Genomic DNA, 21,609 nt, shown 5'->3' on the forward strand with positions numbered 1-21,609 from the left:
TGAGGATCATACATATTTTGTGTTTAAATAGTTTCACGAAGGAAGAGCAATACTATAGCGAAAATTGTAAAGTATGCTCAAAGAGTTATTTATTTATTTTGTGAGGAAGATTGGCCCTGTGCTAACATCTGTTGCCAATCTTCCTCTTTTTGCTTAAGGAGGGTTGTCGTTGAGCTAACATCTGTGCCAATCTTCCTCTATTTAATGTGGGATGTTGTCACAGCGTGGCTTGATAAGTGGCTCTAGGTCCGTGCCCAGGATCCAAAACCTGTGAATCCTGGGCCACCCAAATGGTATGTACAACTTAACCACTACGCCACTGGGCCAGCCCCCAAAGAGTTATTTATAAGATGCCAAATGCTTATCATTTTTTTAAAAAGCATAAAACTGCTTTTCTGAATCCTTCCCATACATAAACACCACTTACAAATCTCACTGTACTTAGAATCCTTCAGGCTAACTCACTTTTGGAAAAATTGAAGGTTCACTTGGGCTTTGGTCCAATTATCATTGTTATAATGGTTGAGGATATAATCTTTTGAGGATAGCAAATGGAGGTAGGAGAGATCCTCACTGAATCAAAATTAGGAGGCATGTTAGAAGTCATCTTGTTCAACTCAAGCCGGTTACAGCTGTTCACTAGGTGAACTGTTTTATTAGTTGGCTACTCTAAGTGTGAAAAATGTTGAGTTAAATATTGGAATTTTTCTAACTTTCCTCCTTCCATTCTTGGTTCTGTCTTGAAATAACACAGAAGAAAGTATTCCTTCCACATGACAATCTTCAAATATTTAAAGATAGCTGTTATGTCTTTAGCCTTCTGTTCCTAAGGCTAAACACTGTACTTTTTATGTCACGTGTCTTAAGGGAGTTTCTTTAAGCCCCTTGTATAAGGGGTTATGTCTTTTGTGTTGTATATCGCTTAGGCACATAAATGGTGAATGTGGCTACATTTATTCTAACTGATCTCAAGTATTTATTAATTGTTAGACTCTAGTTTTGGTATCTTTAATATTTGGAGACACCAATGGAACTTTAAGAGTGTTTGAATATTAATTACTCAGGAATACTTAAATATTAACCAATGAGTAACAGAGTGTTGGGTTTCCTCAAAGTAAACATTAGACACCCCAGAAACATTAGATGCCATTCTTTCTTAAATGATTACAAGAGGCAATAAAAAATCGAAAACAGCTTTCAAGAGACTGGGAAAAAAGGCTGGAGGTTCTATATTGATCTATAGGATGAAGATACTGTACTTACTTTGCAGGCTATTTGAGATCTAGCCTAGATCTGAGAGCACTGTTCTAGTTATGGTTCATATTAAGAATATGGATTCCTCTAGTATGGCTCACAAAATCCTAAAAGTGTAGTTAAACCTGCATAGCTAGTTTTAGGCATGGATTGTGCTGTACATATTTAGAGGTCTCCAAGCAATGAATATGTTGAAAATGAAAGAATTATAGAGGTCATGTGATCATCTAGGAGTCAAACCATTTACACACCTACACAAAAGTGACTGAATAATAATTTTTTAAAACCTGTGGGAAGGGAAGAGAGGATCTAAATGAATGCTGTTATAGGTCATATTTCTTTAGGTGACGAGAAAAATAAATCATGCGTAAGATTTGCATTTCTATGTTGGCTTAGACTATCACATTTAATCTTAACTATTAATCTTACCCAATAAACATGTACAGAATACATTTAGCATAATCATGTTTTAAATTTTTTAGAGACTCTAAGTCTATGATAGTTTTAGATAAGTTGTTGCTAATTGGGCTCATAGTTTTATTTACTTTTCTAACTTAAAATTTTTTATATTTAAGCCTGTTGGCAATTGAAATACCAAGCTCGATTTTGTCACGGTAACAGGTTTATCACTTGTCACTTATAGCCAGGTTTTTTAAAGAAGAATTGATTACTGGATGTGCTCAGATTACATTTGACTTGTCTGTATGTATATATTTGCACATGTATGCACGTGGATGGCATGGGTCAAAATGTTTCAGACTTCTTAACCTATACTGACACGTGAATCTGAAGTGATTTCCTAAAGGTTTTGCTGAATTTCCTGTCCAGGGTGAATCATTTTAATGCTGTCTCATGGGTACAGGGAACCAACAGACCTACTGTTTCTTTTAAGTTACCAAAACTCATTTCCTCTGCCTCAGATAAGGTGGACCACAGTTCAATACTGGTGACTAAGGGTTATCATGACCAATAAAATTGGAGCCAGCAGTTGCAAGTACATTTGCTGCCATGGAATAAAGAACAAATTCAGGAGCTACTCTTAAGCTTTACTGCTTTTAAGCAGACCTATGCACGGTAGGAAAAGTAAAGGCAAGATTTTTACTCATTTTTCTCTGAATGCCCAACTACATTTCTCGGAATATTTAACTGCCATAATAATATGGGTCATTTTTCTACAGAGAGGATTAATTATGTTGCTGGGTTTTACCCTAACAAGTAGTTTTCCCAATATTTTCAAAGCCCAGATCACCCGACATTAGAATAAGTGAGGTCTCTTATTAACACTTTTCTTGTCCACGGTGTAGGTATGAAAGTTTATTCTGAGTGGAGGATTAAATGTGTTCCTCCTTCTTAAGCTTGATTACGGGCTTCCTTTGGCCTTTTCTCATTGCTTTTTCTTTTAAAGATTAAAATCACTCCACTCGATTTACAGCGAATCTTTGTTTTGCCCTTCCATTTAGCTAGGTTACTTCCAGATCATACACAAACTTGTGCAATCCTTACAAAAGAGAAGATAGGTGAAGACAAAACTTTCCTCACCGTTTGGTTTCAGGGGTTGTCACAGGAGAACGGAGTACGTGAAAAAGCTTTCATAACATTGGAAGAAACTTTTAAAACGCAGTTGAAACATAACTGAAAATCCGCAAGAGGGAGATGCTTGCTAAATCGCCAGAAAATAATTCCCACGAGAGACCGGAGAGATCCTAGGAGGAGCCACTGGGTCGGCCCGCGACTCAGGGAGGGAGGGAGCAGGTGTATGTAGTGGCTGGGGGCTGGTGGGGGAAGTACAGTTGAAGGGAAAAATCGGATGCGCTTCGTGACTGTGGCAGCGAAGCGTGTGCTCCGTCTAAGACCAAAAGTAGAAGGTAAGAGGGTGTCACCAAAGGGGAGCACACACTCCCACCTACCTCCCGGTAGTCCCCAAAGAAATGGGGGTGGTTCTCTTTGAGGGCACTTCCGCTTAGCAACCCCACGCGGTTGCTAAGGAGGGGCAGTAGCGGGGATGACCCGGAAGTGGTGGTGTCCATCCCTCGCTGCCTGCTTTAAGTTTGCCCTATCGGGAGTGCCGGAGTGCTCTGCGCCGGGCCGAGGGTGGGGCCAGTGCTTGTGGTTCCGGTTTGATTCCTGCCGCTCCTCGGCTCCTCGTCCTCCCCCTCCCCTCCCGCACTTCTCCTCCCTCCCATTCCAGGGAAAGAGAAGCCACCACTGCGGGTGGGTAGAGAAGCGCTTGGCGTCTCCGGGAGGGAACTGACCCCGCCCCGTTTGAGCCCCGGATCACGGCCGGACGAGGTACTCGCTGCGGCTTCAACGGGGTCCGAGAGGCTAGAGCCTGAGGGTGTGTGTGTGTGTCTGTGGGGGGTAGTGGGGGGGCCCTTCTCCGGGTCTGGGAGGGGGACGCCGAGGTCCTGGGTGGGGCTCAGGCCGGCGTATGTGTCTGTGGAGGGTTGCGGGGGTGGAATGGAGGGGCTGGGGGACACGGCTGGTGGAGAGTTTCGAGTGGCCGGATTGAGGTTGCAGCGGAGGCGCCCCCTTGGATGCAGAAGACTTCGGCCCGTTTGGACGGGGAGTTTGCCACCTGGAGGGCTTGCTCTGAAAGGGGGAGCATCCCTCCGGGACCAGAAGGAGAGCATGGACTTCGGCGGGGTGGCTGGGGAATCCCATGCTTCCGTTGTCTGCTTCCCCTGCCCACTCCGCTGGGACAGAGCTGGGCTTCGAGGGTTGTGGGGGTTGTGAGTCGGCTGGGCACCGCGGGGAGCCGCCCTTGGCAGAGCTAGGACAGAAGAGTGGGTAAGGAGACCTCCCTCCACCCAACTTCCCTGCGCTTCCTCCACTTCTTCCTTTCTTGCTCTTTTGCCCCAGCGTCATACAGGAGCGGTACCCGCTAAGTGGGCAGGCATCACAGCGTAAAAGAAAGAGGATGGAACCGGGTTTGTTGCTCCTAAATGATACTTCACGTTTGGAAAGTACCAGAGTGGCATATTCAACCAAGTCTCCCAGCTCCATATTAAATCTGGTATAAATTATCTTAGAAAAGTGCAATTCTGAAGAGCAATAAACTGTAAGCTAGTCCAGCATAGCTTTGTGTGTTAGATATGCGGGTTTATGAAAAGTAGACTGGGGGAACCGTATAGGTATAGAGGTTTGGTCGAGACATGTTGAGGCAAGCCTTTTTGAGCCTCTTTGTTACCTGTCAGTAAGCCTGACCTAGTTTAAATGAAGCAGAAAGATCCTCTTCATTTATATTTCAATCAGTCACTGAATTGTAGGTATTGTGTGGTGCTAGATGTCTCAGAATAGATATGTGAACGTTCAGAGACAAGATTCTCTTCTTTTGAGCCTATCTTTTAATCCTTTAAGGAGATAATTGTGGTCAAGTGGAAGTATTGGCTTTGAGGTAGGTAAATCTGGGATTGAACCCAGACTGCTACTGGCTAGTTGTTGACCTTGGGCAAGTCGTGGAACTTACCAGAGATTCAGATTCTTCATAAATAAAATGAGTTAAAATTCTTACCAATATTGTAAGGGGGAGTCATGTATTTAAATAACAGCCCACTTTAAATGGAAGCATCTTTTGATTGAAAGATGAATTATTATCATTAATCTTACACAGTAAAGGTAGCCCACTTTTGTGGAATGAAGTTTGAGATAGGAAGGGAACTGGATAATATTTCAAGACATATGTATACAACAGAACTTTCAGTGGCTTCTGGAAATTGATCTTAAGTAGGATGAAATTCAGTTATCAGTAGTTTTTAAAACTCTTAAAAATAAAGCAGAATACGTGCATTTATTGAAATGACCAATAGTGTTTCAAAGGTTTTTCTCAGAGTATAGTATGAATTGATAAGAAGAACATTTAAAAAGTAGTGTATGTTAATCTTAATTAATATCACATGACTCTGTAAAGGAGTAAAGTTTGGGCATAAAATAGAAAGTAGTTGTACTTTTAAGATTAAAATCAGTGTCAGTATTGTGCTCATGTTTAGATTTAAACGATAGCAAAACTTATAGAATTCTTATATGTATAATCTGTAAAATAAATGAAAATGGAATGGATTTCTGCCTTTAAATCATTCATGATGAGAATACAGAAATATCAGAAACACGAAGTTTTTATATTCATTTTGTAGATTTAAAATGATAGTTATAGGTAGCCTATTATATGTCAGATTTTCAGCTAATATAGTTTGCTTTTTGATGTAACTTGTAGTGAGTAATTTTTAATTTTTAAATGTACTTTATACTCAAAGTAAAAAAATCAGATAACTTGCTTTTATGATAGTTTTTGTATATGTACAAAGTTTGTAGTTCAATATCACTTTTTAGAGAGGCTTATAGATTTTGCATACTTTTGAGAGAAATTTTCAAATATATTTCTTGGCCATGTCTCTGTCTTTTAAACAGAGTTCAACTTTTTTTTTGTTGATAAAACTCTTCAAACTATATTTGCATGCTCTTTGAGGTAGAGATACTATTTTAAATTTTATTTGCCACTCTAGCTACATAATAGGCACCAAATAAATATTGGTCAAATTGATAAATGGATGGATAGATTTAAAATTATTAATAAAGTCTCTATACTAATTTTTTTTCTTTTGAGGACGATTAGCCCTGAGCTAACTGCTGTCAATCCTCCTCTTTTCGCTGAGGAAGACTGGCCCTGAGGTAACATCCATGCCCATCTCCCTCTACTTTATATGTGGGACGCCTACCACAGCATGGTGTGCCAAGTGGTGCCATGTCCACACCCGGGATCCGAACCAGCGAACCCTGGGCCGCCAAAGTGGAACGTGCGAACTTAACTGCTGTGCCACCAGGCTGGCCCCAATATACTATTTTTTTTAATAATTTATTTTTCCTTTTTCTCCCCAAAGCCCCCCGGTACATAGTTGTATATTTTTAGTTGTGAGTCCTTCTCCTTGTGGCATGTGGGACCCTGCCTCAGCATGGCTTGATGTCTGGTGCCATTTTGGCGCCCAGGATCTGAACCGGCGAAACCCTGGGCTGCCGAAGCAGAGTGCACGAACTTGGCCATGGGGCCAGCCTCTATACTATTTTTTAAAAAGAGTTTAAATTATGTTTTTGCTACAGTTGTAGATTTTTTGTAAGGTTATTCAACTTTCTAAATGGCCTTTATGGGAATGTAAAGTCTTTAGTGTGTTTATATATAAGCTTTTAGCTGTGCTTTCCTGGATCATTATTTCCATCCTCTTTTGAATCTCAAAGTTGAGGCCATATTATCTTTGGTAAAACCTTCAGAAGCTCCCATTTTTTTCCCTCTATCTTCTCATAAAACTTTAATAAACCTTTATTTTGGCCTAAGAGGGAGGATACTAGCTGTTAGAGTAAAAAGGTCTATCTAAATTGTAGGCAGCAGTGGAGACTGTTAGAGAAGATACTTTTCTCAATGACCTTTTCCACTCAAGCAAAGTATGTGGCCATTCCAAGGATCTTTGCAGTTGTCACTTGTGGAATTTGCTTGTCAGGAACTCTAAAAATGACTAAACCTTCCTTTAATATCCATCTCTTGGAGGATCTCAGAAAGTTTTAGGAAAGATTGGGAAGGTTTTTATACCATAGACTAGAATCCTATGATAAACAAAGTACGGTTAATTTTATTGGTGTTGCCAAATCAGGAGTGAAAGTTACTGTGGAAATGTTTAAAAAATGCCAGACATACTCAAACCAAATGAGTATTCTTCCAGAGTTTATTTTAAAGCATATTTCTTTTTGGAGATATGATTTGGTGTCTAATAAGGATAAGTAATCATTGTATTCAGAAAAAAAGGCTAATATCATAGACAGATTTTAGTATCATCAGTCTTGATAGAAACTGCTTCAATGGCTTCAGATAAGTGGAAGTAGATTTTCATGAAAGAACGTTAGAATTTGTGGAATGGTAGTTTTTCTCCTTTAACAGCTAACTTGTCGCTACTCATTTCTGCCTAATATAGAAACTTTGAGAATCTGGGAGGAAAAAAAAAGAGTGAATTTACTTTAAAACTACCATTTTAAGTTTTGTAGATTACTTATTTGGAGAGCTAAATTGGATTTTGACATTATATTGGGATTGTGTTCAAGATGGACTCAGGAAAAAAAATTAGATGCCATCTGTTTCAGATTCCTTATTCCCTCACCCCTTCATGAATTCATCAGATTACTTTTCAAAAATAAAAATCCTCAGTAGATTTAGGTTATATAATTTCAGCTATATCAGTGAACACATAACTAAGAGAACTTGCAGTTTTATATTGAGTTACACAGGAAGATCACAGGCATTGGTTAAAAGTAATTGTTATTTCAAACTATCTGAACATTAGGTAGCTTCATGCATCTTTGTCATCATTTACTTATTAAACCATTCTTGTGAGTAGTGCTTACCATAGTCTATTTGTTGGTGGAAGTTGCTAAAAAAATGGATTATGAAGATACAAGGTAAATCTTTTTTTCCTTTGATGTCACAATCAGAAGAGAAGCTTTTGCTGAGGATTTTTAATTTAGTGGTAAGTCCACTTAAACTTACTCTTTCAGTAGTGAGTTTTGCCTCTCCTTATGCCAGTTGCTATAGTTTTCATCTGAATGGTACTACACAGTTCATAGGGCACATAATTGTCACTTTTCATTTTGGATCTTAATAAATCCTGAGGACAGGCTTTTGGGTTTACTGAGCTGGAAAAGACCAGAACTTGTTCAGGTTACAGTAGTTGGCACCTGCTATGGATCAGGAAGACCCAAGCATTTTTGAGAAACTATAAAGTAGAACTAGTGTGGTAACCCAGGAATGGCCTGAAGAGAGAGCCATCTGGATAGAAGAGAGCCATGCTTTGTCGCAGCAGGAATCTTCTGGTGATGTATAAAGACAGATGGAGTACCTCTATACTGCTGTAGTCTCTTCCTTACCCAGAAGCTCCAAGTGGGCAGTGTAGCTATGGCAGGGGCTGGGGTGTCATGGATGGGAATTGTTCTTCAATAATCACTCACCCATCACAATGGAGGCATAGACATACTGAGGAAAGGGATAGTTTCTTGGATTCTGCCTGGGCCAGAGAAGCTGAGTGAACAGGTAGCCATTGCCCTTGCCATCAAAGAGGACTTGGTACAACACCTCTGGATGCTGGGTAAGCCTTTCAGAATGCTACAGTTTGATGTCTGCATCAAAATGCCACAGAAATTTCCCAAGGAACAGTGGCATTGGACCCACATTGATTTCTGTAGCTTACATATTCTAACTTTTTAACCTAGAAAAAGGGGTGTTGAGGACTTTTGGGCCTCTGAATGAAAGTACCATACTGTTATGTCCGTCTTTATAAATTTATAAATATACTTTAATTTGTCTGGTGGCATTAATGAATAATGTGAAAAAGTTTTGTGTTTTTTTTTTTGAGGAAGATTAGCCCTGAGCTAACTGCTGCCAATCCTCCTCTTTTTGCTGAGAAAGACTGGCCCTGAGCTAACATCCGTGCCCATCTTCCTCTATTTTATATGTGGGACGCCTGCCACAGCATGGCTTTTGCCAAGCGGCACCATGTCCGTACCTGGGCCCACGAACCCTGGGCCGCCGAAGCGGAACGTGGGCTCTTAACTGCTGCGGCACCGGGCTGGCCCCCTGAAGAAGTTTTAAGTTGTTTTTTGTGTGTGTTCTTGAGTGTCCATGATAATCACCAAATCTCATTTTAGTTCCTCAGGCTAAATTGCTAACCATAGCTGAGGTTAGGTAACTTCCCAGCTGAATTTCTTATTTCCTAGAGATCCCTCTCTGATGTAGATGCTAGTGAGCATGGATATGTCCAATGCCAGGAAAAAGGCAAGGGGATTAAAGTGAATGTTTTTAATTTAAATTTATTTAAAGTGAATTTTTTTTCTTTACTAGAATTTCTGTAGTCTAAAGTACCAGTATCTACTCTTTGAGATTGTGGGTACCCAGTTTTTTAAAAAATTGACTTTATTTTTTTGAACAGTTTTAGATTTATAGAATAATTGAGCAGATAGAGATTTCCATGTCTCTCCATTACTACATAATTCCTCTTCCCATTTCCCCTATAATTAACATCTTGAGTTAGTGTGGTACATTAGTTACAATTAATGAACCAATATTGGTACATTAACTATAGTCCATAGTTTTCATTAAGGTTCATTCTTTGGGTGTTGCAGTTCTGTGGGTTTTAACAAATACATATTAACATGTATCTACCATTATAGTTTCATACAGAATAGTTTTACCACCCTAAAAGTTCCCTGTGTTTTACCTATTCATCCCACCACTCCTTCCCCCAGAGTCCCTGGCAACCACTGACCTTTTTACTCTCTGGTTTTGCCTTTTCCAAAACTTTGTATTGGAATCATATAGTATGTAGCCTTTTTAGACTAAGGTTTATTTCACTCAGTAATATGCATTTAAGTTTCCTCCATGTCTTTTTGTGGCCTGATAGCTCATTTCCTTTTATTGCTGAGTAATTTTTCACTACGTGGATATATTACAGTTTGTTTATCCCTTCACCTATTGAAGGGCGTCTTGGTTGCATCCATTTTTTTGGTGATTATGAATAAAGCTGCTGTACACTTGCATGTGTAGTTTTGTGTGGACATAAGCTTTCAACTCCTTTGGGTAAATATCTAGGAGTGTGATTGCTGGATCGCATGGTCGGACTGTGTTTAATTATGTAAGAAACTGCCAAACTGGTTTCCACAGTGGTTGTACCGTTTTGCATTCCCATCAGCAATGAATGAGTGTTCCTGTTGCTCCACATCCTTGCTAGAATTTGGTGTTGTCAGTTTTTTGTAGTGTAGCCATTGTAATAGGTGTTTTAATTTGCAGTTCCCTAATGACATACAATGTTGAGCACCTTTTTATGTGTTTATTTGCCATCTATAGTCATGTGTTGCTTAATGTTAGGAATTCGTTCTGAGAAATGTGTCATTAGGCAATTTTGTCATTTTGTGAACACCGTAAAGTGTACTGAAGCAGAATCAAATTTGCCACCCCAAAATGTATCTGTTTAACATGAGGATTATTTTAGGCTGCTTATTTTTAATAAACAATAGACTCAGAAAGTTTTTCTTGTTACCTCCCCTTTAACTGCCTAAAAGAATTCAGATAAAAAAACCTGTTTCAGGAAACGCGCTATCACCTTAGCATAACATGAATTAGGTGGTAGACAGGGAGGAACCTAGGAAACCCTGTTTGTTGGGCTCCCCTCTGTGTTCTTCTGTTTCTGTGTAGCCAAACAAATGCTTGTTTTCCAAATGTTTGTTCCTTTTCACCTGCTTGTGAATTGCTTTCCTTCCTTAGAAGTCCCTGACTCTCTCCACCTCCAACATCTTTTTTTTTTTTTTGAGGAAGATTAGCCCTGAGCTAACTACTGCCCATCCTCCTCTTTTTGCTGAGGAAGACTGGCCCTGAGCTAACATCCATGCCCATCTTGCTCTATTTTATACATGGGACGCCTACCACAACATGGCTTTTTGCCAAACAGTGCCATGTCTGCACCCGGTATCCAAACCAGCGAACCCCGAGCCACCGAGAAGCGGAATGTGTGCACTTACCTGCTGCGCCACTGGGCCGGCCCCTCCAACGTCTTTTTTTTTGTCTTTAGCTGAGGATGGTATTTAAGGTGAGGGCTTCAGCCATTTTGGCTAGTTATTTGGTTTTCCTGGGTTTCTTCCGTGTATACATGTTATTAAACTTTTGTTTTTCTTCTGTTAGCCTGTCTCATGTCAAGTTAATTCTTAGACCGGCCAGAAGAACCTAGAAGGATAGAGGAAAATTTCTTCCTCCCCTACAGTACTTACACAAACCTAGATGGTATATCTTACTACAAACCTAGGCAGTGTGGTACTAATCTTATGAGACCACCGTCGTATATGTGGTTTGTCAATGACTGAAACGTTATGCAGCACCTGTCTGTATATATCTTCTTTGGTGAGGTTTCTCCTTAGATCTTTTGCCCATTATTAAATTGGGTTCTTTGTTTTCTTATTGTGGAGTTTTAAGTGTTCTTTGTGTATTTCAGATAGGAATCTTTTATCAGGTATGTTTTTTGCCAATATTTTCTTGCAATCTGTGGCTTATCTCTTTATTCTCGTAACAGTGTCTTTCATAGAACAAAAGTTTTTAATTTTAATAAAGCCCAACTTATCAAGTTTTTCTTTCGTAAGGCATACTTTTGGTGTTTTATCTAAAAACTCATTGTCAGACTCAGGGTCACATAGATTTTCTCCTATGTTATCTTCAAGAATTTTTATAGTTTTGCATTTTACATTCACATTATATTCACATGAGTCCTAAGATCCATTTTGAGTTAATTTTTGTGAAAGTTTTGAGGACTGTGTCTGTATTCATATTTTTGCACAAGGATGTCCAATTGTTCTAAAAAATGTTTCCTATTCTAGAAATGTTAATGTACTTTTTAAAAAGACTTTACTACTTTAGAGCAGTTTTAGGTTCACAGCAAAATTAAGAGGAAGGTAAGGGGCCGGCCCTGTGGTGCAGCAGTTAACTTCGCACATTCCGCTTCTTGGCGGCCTGGGGTTCGCCAGTTCGGATCCTGGGTGCGGACTTGGCACTGCTTGGCACGCCATGCTGTGGTAGGCATCCCATGTATAAAGTGGAGGAAGATGGGCACAGATGTTAGCTCAAGGCCAGGATTCCTCAGCAAAAAAGAGGAGGACTGGCAGTAGTTAGCTCAGGGCTAATCTTCCTCAAAAAAAAAAAAAAAAGAGGAAGGTAAGAGATTTCCCATATACCCTCTGCCCTCACACATGAATAACCTTCCCTATTATCAACATGCTCAATCATAGTGGTACATTTATTACAATTCATGGACCTACATTGACACATCATAATCACGAAAGTCCATAGTTTAAGTTAGGATTCATTCTTTCTGTTGTATATTCTGTGGGTTTGGAAAATGTATAATAACATCTATCCATCATTATAATATCATACAGAGTATTTTCACTGCCCAAAATCCTCTGCTCTACCAGTTCATCCCTCCCCCCAACCCCAAGCCCAGGGCATTATGTTTTTTTTAGAAACTAAAATGATAAAATAATTTATGGGGGTGGTTTTGAAAAGAGATTTTCCTAGCATTCTCAGATGTGATTAGAAGTATTGTTGAGAGTCTGAGTTTCCCTTTCAAAAAGATTGATATTAGGTCATTAGGTGTTAATTGACAGGTACTTAATTCTTTGTTTGAGATATGTAATTAGGCATTAGGAAGTGTGAGCTAAATGTGATACTGGCCATGTCACAGTTGCAGGTAGTAAAGGGGCTTGATAGGAGACCTAAATTCAGAGTTTTTGAACTATCACAAACTTAAGGTCCTTTGCCACTTGTCGCTTGTGTTTTGTTGTTGTGCAGATTTCTTGGCCACCTTCTCCAGTGTTTGCTTCTTCCTATTACATTTGTTGAAGACTATCCAGAAGCTTGAGCTGGCAAAGACTGAGTAGGAAGAGATGTCATGCGTACTGCTGTTGTTGCCTGATTATTTCCAATTGTGACTCAGGGGGGGAATATCTATTCTAAAAGTAATAAAATGCTGTCCTGAGACACTATTTCTCACATAGCTTAAGTAGTAATTGTTAGCTAGAATCCTCTTTTCAGTTGCTTTTATGACTGTCCTGGACTTCTAGGACACCTTCTACTTTCCAAAATTATTTTCTTAATTAGTATTGTGACACTCAGATATTTTGGTCATCTAATGTGTGATGTAAAAATTGTTTAATAGTTTCACTTTTGGATTTTGTTTGCTTTTTTACCTAGTTAAATAACAACAGACAAAGAATAATCTGTTTCTATGGAAGCACTCAGGTTTTCTAGAGATAGATGCTCTCCAAATCAATCAATACATAAGCTTACTTTATCTTTAATAGGATCCATCTGGCTAATGCCTGCGTTTCATGAGTTTCAGAGATTATGGAATCATAAAGCTAGAAAAACATGGAGATGGTTTAGACTCTCTCATTTTACAGCTGAGACTACTTAAGTGCAGAGATGCTAAGTGACTTGCTCAAGATTGTATAGCTAATGAGTCAGACTGGAACCTAGGTCTCCTGACTCCCAGTCCAGTCCTATTTCTGATATAATGCACTAATTAATTCATTTCAGTTAATGAAGAAATTATGATTTTATAAGAAGTAAATTTTTCAGGAAGTTTAAGTGGACTATTAAACTACTACAGTATTAGAATTCAAATAGTTGGTTGGATTCCCAGTTAATTTGTGAAGTCTTGAGTGAGTGTGTATTTCTTGAAGTACCAGGTATCATTGGATCTTTAGAGTAAATTTGTTATTTTTCACATTCTATATAGAAATTGGCTAATTCAAAAATAATGAAGATATTATAGTCTATATTAAGCAAGCACACATTTGGCTGCATTAAAATGGATTTTTTTGCACAATGGAAATAATCTGTTAATATTTAATGTCATAAAGCAGCAGTGGAATTCTGCTTAATGTGGTAGTGTATTTATAAAACTAGAGTGTTATGTAAAATCTAAAAGTGTGGATTAATATGCATCTGGTGAATTCAGGGCTTGAAGGATACACATCTGTTGAGAAAACAAATCATAGAACTATTCAGAGCTTCAGCATCTTTAAATATGTGTGCTTTAATTCTCTTTAACTGTTTTGAAACAGTGTTTAATGGGTTTGGAAAAGGCCATTTGCTCTAAGGAAGCAACTCTGAAGCTATTTATGATGCTATTAATCATTTTATTATTCTCCATAGCATTTTGATACATTAGTATTTTTCTTTCCAATTTATTTATTGGAAAAGGAAGGAGTTAAATGATTCACCATAACAAAATGAGTTTGTTGTAGAATTGTATTAAAAAAAAGAGAGTATAGTTTCTTTTGTTGTGGCAGTGATTTTTGAGTTCATAATAGTTTACATCATTGTGCAATTTCAGTTGTACATTATTTCTTGTCTGTCACCACATAAGTGCTCCCCTTCACCTCCTGTGCCCACCCCCGTCTCCCCTTCCCCTGGTAATCACTGAACTGTTTTCTTTGTTCATGTGTTTATTTTCCACATATGAGTGAAATCATCTGGTGTTTGTCTTTCTCAGTCTGACTTATTTCACTTAGCCTAATTCCCTCCAGGTCCATCCATATTGTTGCAAATGGGGTGATTTCTTTATGGCTGAGTAGTAGTCCATTGTATATACATATACTACAACTTCTTTATCCAGTCATCAGTCGATTGGCACTTGGATTGTTTCCATGTCTTGGCTATTGTGAATAGTGCTGCAGTGAACGTAGGGGTGCATGTATTGCTTGGATTGTTGATTTCAAGTTGTTTGGGTAGATCCAGTAGTGCAATAGCTGGGTCGTATGGTAGTTCTGTTAGTTTTTTGAGGAATCTCTGTACTGTTTTCCATAGTGGCTGCATCACTTTGCCTTCCCACTAGCAGTGTATGAGGGTTCCCTTTTCTCTACATTCTCTCCAACATTTGTTATTTTTTGTCTTGGTGATTATAGCCATTCTAAAGGGTATAAGACGATATCTGAGTGTAGTTTTGATTTGCATTTCCCTGATGATTAGTGATGTTGAACATCTTTTCATGTGTTTATTAGCCATCTGTGTATCTTCTTTGGAAAAATGTCTGTTCATATCCTCTGCCCATTTTTTTGATCAGGCTGTTTGTTTTTTTGTTGTTTAGTTGTGTGAGTTCCTTACATATTATGGAGATTAACCCCTTATTGGATATATGATTTGCAAATGTTTTCTCCCAATTGATGGATTGTCTCTTTGTTTTGATCCTAGTTTCTTTTGCCTTGCAGAAGCTCTTTAGTCTAATGAACTCCCACTTATTTATTTTTTCTTTTGTTTCCATTGTCTGAGAAGACATGGTATTCAAAAAGATCCTTTTAAGTTCGATGTCAAAGTTACCTATATTGTCTTCCAGGAGTTTTATGGTTTAAGGACTTACCTCCAAGTCTTTGAACCATTTTAAGTTTATTTTTGTGTATGACGTGAGATAGTGGTCTACTTTCATTCTTTTGCATGTGGCTGTCCAGTTTTCCCAACATCATTTATTGAAAGATTGTCTTTTCTCCATTGTATGTTCTTGGCACCTATGTCGAAGATGTGTGGTTATATTTCTGGGCTTTCCATTCTGTTCCATTGATCTGTGTGCCTGTTTTTGTACCAGTAGCATGCCATTTTGATCACTATGGCTTTGTAGTATATTTTGAAGTCAGGGATTGTGATGTCTCCTGCTTTGTTCTTTTTTCTCAGTATTGCTTTAGCAATTCAGGGTCTTTGGTTGCCCTGTTTGAATATTAGGATTTTTTTGTTCTCTTTCCGTGAAGAATGTTATTGGGATTCTGATTGGGATTGCACTGAATCTGTAGATTGCTTTGGGTAATATGGACATTTTAACTATGTTTATGCTTCCAATCCATGTGCATGGAATCTCTTTCCATCTTTTTATGTCATTATCTATTTCTTTCAATAATGTCTTATAGTTTTCATTGTATAAGTCCTTCACTTCCTTAAATTTATTCCTAAGTACTTTATTCTTTTTGTTGCAATTGTAAATGGGAATTGTATTCTTGAGTTCTCTTTCTGTAAGTTGTAGTACAGGAATGCAACTGTTTTTTGTAAGTTGATATTGTACTCTGCAACTTTACTGTAGTTGTTAATTATTTCTATTAGTTTTCTGATGGATTCTTTAGGGTTTTCTATATTTAAGATCATGTCGTCTGCAAACAGCGAGAGTTTCACTTCTTCACTCCCTATTTGGATTCCTTTTATTCCTTTCTCTTGCCTAACTCCTCTGGCCAAATCCTCCAGTGCTATGTTGAGTAAGAGTGGTGACAGTGGGCATCCTTGCCTCATTCCTGTTCTCAGAGGGATGGTGTACAGTTTTTCCTCATTGAGTATGATGTTGCCTGTGGGTTTGTCATATATGGCCTTTATTATGTTGAGGTCATTTCCTTCTATCTCCATTTTGCTAAGAGTTTTTATCATAAATTGCTGTTGGATCTTGTCAAATGCTTTCTTTGCGTCTATCGAGATGATAATGTGGTTTTTATTCCTCATTTTGTTAATGTGGTGTATCACATTTGTTGATTTGTGGGTGTTGCACCATCCCTGTGTCCCTGGAATAAATCCCACTTGATCGTGATGTATGATCTTTTTGATGTATTGCTGTATTTGGGTTGCCAGTATTTTGTTGAGGATTTTTGCATCTATGTTCATCAGCGATATTGGCCTGTAGTTTTCCTTTTTTGTGTTGTCCTTGTCAGGCTTTGGTATCACAGTCCTGTTGGCCTCATAGAATGTGTTAGGAAGCATTCCATCTTCCCTAATTTTTTGGAATAGCTTGAGAAGGATAGGTATTAAATCCTCTCTGAAAGTTTAGTAGAATTCCCCAGGGAAGCTGTCTGGTCCTGGACTTTTATTTTTGGGATGCTTTTGATTACTGTTTCAATCACTTTACTTGTGATTGGTCTGTTCAGATTCTCTATTTCTTCTTGATTCAGCTTTGGGAGGTTGTAAGAGTCTAAGAATTTATCCATTTCCTCTAGATTGTCCATTTGGTTGGCATAGTTTTTTGTAATATTCTCTTATAATCCCTTGTATTTCTGTTGTATCCATTGTTATTTCTCCTTTTCATTTGTAATTTTATTTATCTGCGCTTCCTCTCTTTTTTCTTTGTAAGTCTGGCTAGAGATTTTTCAATTTTATTTATCTCCTCAAAGAACCATCTCTTTGTTTCATTGATCCTTTCTACTGCCTTTTTTGTTTCAATAGCATTTATTTCTGCTCTGATTTTTATTATTTCTCTCCTGCTGACTTTGGCCTTTGTTTGGTTATTCTTTTTCCAATTCAATTAGGTGTAGTTTGAGATTGCTTATTTGGGACTTTTGTTGTTTATTAAGGTGAGCCTGTATTGTGATGAATTCCCCTTTTAATACAGCTTTTGCTGCATCTCACATGAATTGGTATGGTATGTTTTCATTTTCATTAGTTTCCAGATTTCTTTTTTTTTGAGGAAGAGTAGCCCTGAGCTAACATCTGCCACCAGTCCTCCTCTTTTTGCTGAGGAAGACTGGCCCTGAGCTAACATCCATGCTCATCTTCCTCTACTTTATATATGGGATGCCTACCACAGCATGGCTTGACAAGTGGTGCAGAGGTGCGCACCCAGGATCCAAACCAGCAAACCCCGGGCCTCCAAAGTGAAATGTGTGCATTTGTCTCCTGAGCCATCAGGCCAGCCCCTGTCTCTAGAGAATTTTTTGATTTCTTGTTTAATTTCTTCAATGATCCATTGCTTGTTCCATATCATATTGTTTAGTCTCCACATCTTTGTCCCTTTCTCGGCTTTTTTCTTATAATTAATTTCTAGCTTTATAGCATTGTGATTGGAAAAGATGCTTGTTATTATTTCAGTCTTCTTAAATTTATTGAGGCTTGCCTTGTTTCCCAACATATGGTCTATCCTTGAGAATGTTCTTTGTGCACTTGAGAAGAATGTGTATTCTGCTCTTTTTGGATGGAGTGTTATATATATGTCTGTTAAGTCTAAGTGATCTAGCTTTTCATTTAATTCCACTATTTCCTTGTTGATTTTCTGTCTGGATGATCGATCCATTGATGTGAGTGGAGTGTTGGGGTCCCCTATTATTATTGTGTTATTTTTAATATCTCCTTTTAGGTTTGTTAATAGTTGCTTTATGTACTTTTGTGCTGCTCTGTTGGGTGCATAGATATATATATTTTTAAAGATTTTATTTTTCCTTTTTCTCCCCAAAGCCCCCTGGTACATAGTTGTATATATTTTTTCAGTTGTGGGTCCCTCTAGCTGTGGCATGTGGGATGCTGCCTCAGCATGGCCTGATGAGCAGAGCCATGTCCGCACCCAGGATCTGAACTGGTGAAACCCTGGGCCGCTGAAGCAGAGCATGTGAATTTAACCACTCAGCCATGGGGCTGGCCCCTCTCCCTTCTTTTTTTTTTTTTTAAGGTTAGGGTCTCCTTGAGGATTTCTTGTAGGGGGGCATCTCATGGCTACAAACTCCGTTAGCTTATGTTTGGCTGGGAAAGTTTTTATTTCTCCATCATATGTGAAGGATATTTTCACTGGGTAGAATATTCTTGGCTGAAAGTTTTTGTCCTTTAACGATTTGAATGTGTCATTCCAGTTTCTCCTAGCCTGTAAGTTTTCTGCAGAGAAATCCACTGAAAGCCTGATAAGGTTTCTTTTGTAGGTTATTTTCTCCTGCCTTGCTGCCCTTAGTAGTCTTTCTTTGTCATTCACTTTTGCCAGTTTCGCTACTATATGCCTTGCGGTAGGTCTTTTTATATTGGCATATTTAGGAGGTCTGGTAGCTTCTTCCATGTGGATTTCCATCTCCTGCCCTAGGTTTGGGATGTTCTCTGCTATTATTTCTTTGAACAAACTTTCTCCTCCATTCTCTTTTTCTTTTTCTGGAATATCTATAATTCTTATGTTGCATTTCCTAATTGAGCCAGATGTAGCTCAGAGACTTTCTTCATTTCTTTTTAGTTTTAATTTTCTTTCCTCCTCTATCTCGAGCATTTCAACATGTCTATCTTCGATTATGTTGAGAGACTCATCTATGATGTCCACTCGTCAGAGAATCCATATTTTGTTTTATTTCTTCCATTGTGTCTTTCCTCTCTATATTTCTGATTGGTTCTTCTTTATAGTTTCGATCTCTTTTGTGAAGTAGCTCCTGAACACGTTGAATTGTTTTTCTACATTTTCTTTTAACTCATTGAGTTTTTTGATGATAGCTATTTTGAATTCTTTGTCGTTTAGATTACGTATTTCTGTGTCCTCAGGATGGATTTCAGAGTACTTCTCATTTTCTCTCTGGTCTGGATATCTAATATAATGTTTGATATTGCTAGAGGGAGTGGCTCTGTGTTTTCACAGCCTGGTGTTATTTGATCACAGTTACTTCCTGTCGCCACTGGATGAGTCTCAAGAGGTGCATATTCTGAGCCCTCTACCTTCAGCCGAAATCCCAGGTGCTGGAGCTGGGCTGCGCGTTTTGGGGGACGGGTGCTTTCTCCTGCTTGCTCTTGGGGGTTTTCTTTTTCTGCTCTTGCTATCTGCTCTCCTGAGGTGTTGGCTTGATAAGGTCACCCCCTGTGAAAGTTTTCCTCCCAGTAGAGGGCTTCCCTCTAGGCTGCAAGAGCCCACCAGGCATCCTTGATGTTCCTGTGAATGAACGTCCCCTCCCCCATTCCTTCCCTCTTGTGGGCCTTCCATGGTCCCGGATCACGGTCTTTACGGGAGGGAGTGAAGTTTTCTCTTACCCTGTTCTGTCTCCTCTGAGGAGGGCTCCAGCCTCTCTGCCCTCCATCGTATGGCTGTGTGGGTCTCTCCGACGTTTTGTGTGTTGTGTTTGGATGTCTTCTTTTAGAGTGTGAATGTCCTTTTTGTTGTATGTTGGAGGGGAGAGATTATTGGGGAAGCTCATTATGCCATGATGCTGACACCATTCCTATAGTTTCTTGAATTGGACAGATTAGGAATATTTTAAAGCTCTGAGTTCTAATTTGAATTCACAGTCAAGGAAGAATTAACCACAGAGTTCCTACTGTGTATTTATCCATACCAGTACTGTAGGAATATAGAAATTGAAGATATGATCATCAACCAGTTGGAGAAACAAGACTTAAAATGAAAGATAGAGAGTAATACAACCTGATGTGTAACTAAGTGCAAACTTGATGATATAATCTGGGAATACTATAGGAATTTAGAGGGGAGAAAATTCAGTGAATGTTCATATTTCTGATGGGAAGGCAATTGAAGGTAAAGTAGTGGATCTTAACTCTGGCTCCTCTTTACAATCACCTGGGCAAACTTTTCCCAGGACCAGTTGAATCAAAATCTTAGGGGTGATGCATCCATAGTTTTTTGAGGCTTCCCGAGGTGATTGTAATGGGTAGGCAGTCTTGAGAACCACAGGTTTAAAGGCTGGGTATGATTTGGGTAGACAAAAAAGTGTTTTGTGGCAGCAAAGTTAAACAGGGAGGGAGAATGGGGCATTGTGAAAAGACTAATCCAATCCAAGCAATATGTACTGGGTAGGGAGTAGAGAGAAATAAGTTTAAGGAGGCAGAATGGGCTCATATTTTAGAGCAGTACTTCTCAAAGTGTGGTTCCTCAATCAGCACCATTACCATCACCTGGAAATTTATTTCAAATGCAAATTCTGATGCTCTGCTCCAGACTTATTGAATTGGAAACCCTAGGGATGAGGTCCAGCAATGTGTTTTAACATGCACTCCATATGATTCTGACGTACAATAAAGTTTGAGAACAGCTTTTTTTTTTTTTGACAAAGATTAGCCCTGAGCTAACTGCTACTGCCAATCCTCCTCTTTTTGCTGAGGAAGACTGGCCCTGAGCTAATATCCATGCCCATCTCCCTATACTTTGTATGTTGGATGCCTAGCACAACATGGCTTGCCAAGCGGTGCCATGTCCGCACCTGGGATCCGAACCAGTGAACCCCAGGCTGCCGAGAAGTGGAACATGCGAACTTAACTGCCAAACCACCAGGCCAGCCCTGAGAACAGCTTTTATTAGAGGATAGTGAAAGTCAGGCAAAGGCAGTTAAATTTGATATCATAATAAGTAGGGACCCATTGAAGATTTTTTAAGCTGGGGAGTAACAGGATGTATTTTCGTGTAGCAAGGTGAATCTGATGGTGATGTGCAGAATCCTTTGGACTACCAAAAGACAGGAATGAAGGAAGCCAGTTGAGGAGATATACACATTATCTAGCAGCAGTGAGGGCCTGTTTTATTGAAGTATTACTGGACATACAGAATAGTAGTAACAATGATGGCAGTTTATTGAGTTTATGTATAGGCCCTATGCTAAATGCTTTGGACACATTATCTGGTTTCATTCTCACAGCAAGCCACTGAAATGTGGCTATTTCTGTTTTACAGATCAGGCAATGAGGCAAAGAAAGGAAGATTACCTCCAAAGTTCACACTGCTGGTGACAGTGCCTGATGGCATGTCAGGCTCACGTATCTCTACCTCTGAAAGCCTCTTTTGGAGAAATAGCTAATAATATCTGGAGACCAAAAGATAAAGGAGAAGACCAACTCAGAAAAGTTTAATCCTAGGTGACAGATTACAAGGAGAAGTCACTGTCAGAATGGAAATAGTGCTTACAGTGGGTAACAGGGCAAGTCGTTTAGCCCGTTTGAAACTATTTTGTGAAAGTGGTTGTGAGAAATAATCAGTGGAAATTTTTGTAGTGTGCTTTTAAGGTATACAGTTTGAAGTAACTTGTGATAGCTGAGTTTCCGGGTTTTGTTTGGCCTTTTTGCTCATGGTGACTAAATTA

The 21,609-nt window shown here is 39.0% G+C and overlaps 1 protein-coding gene across 13 annotated transcripts in view; it reads left to right on the top strand.

Annotated features, from left to right (window-relative positions):
* Positions 1-3,328: 3,328 nt before the first annotated feature.
* Positions 3,329-21,609, top strand: part of CSNK1G1 (casein kinase 1 gamma 1) — a 195,632-nt gene continuing 177,351 nt past the window's right edge. For 4 of the 13 annotated variants that reach the window (XM_044764731.2, XM_044764741.2, XM_014850502.3 and 1 more), the window contains exon 1: positions 3,332-3,543. The gene's annotated coding sequence lies outside the window, so the exon portion shown is untranslated. Of the gene's footprint in view, positions 3,590-21,609 lie in introns of all 13 variants that reach the window. The other 9 variants (XM_070500166.1, XM_070500169.1, XR_011498929.1 and 6 more) reach the window with 6 other exon arrangements.

Source organism: Equus asinus, chromosome 2 (assembly GCF_041296235.1).
Source record: "Equus asinus isolate D_3611 breed Donkey chromosome 2, EquAss-T2T_v2, whole genome shotgun sequence".
Lineage (NCBI taxonomy): Eukaryota > Metazoa > Chordata > Mammalia > Perissodactyla > Equidae > Equus > Equus asinus.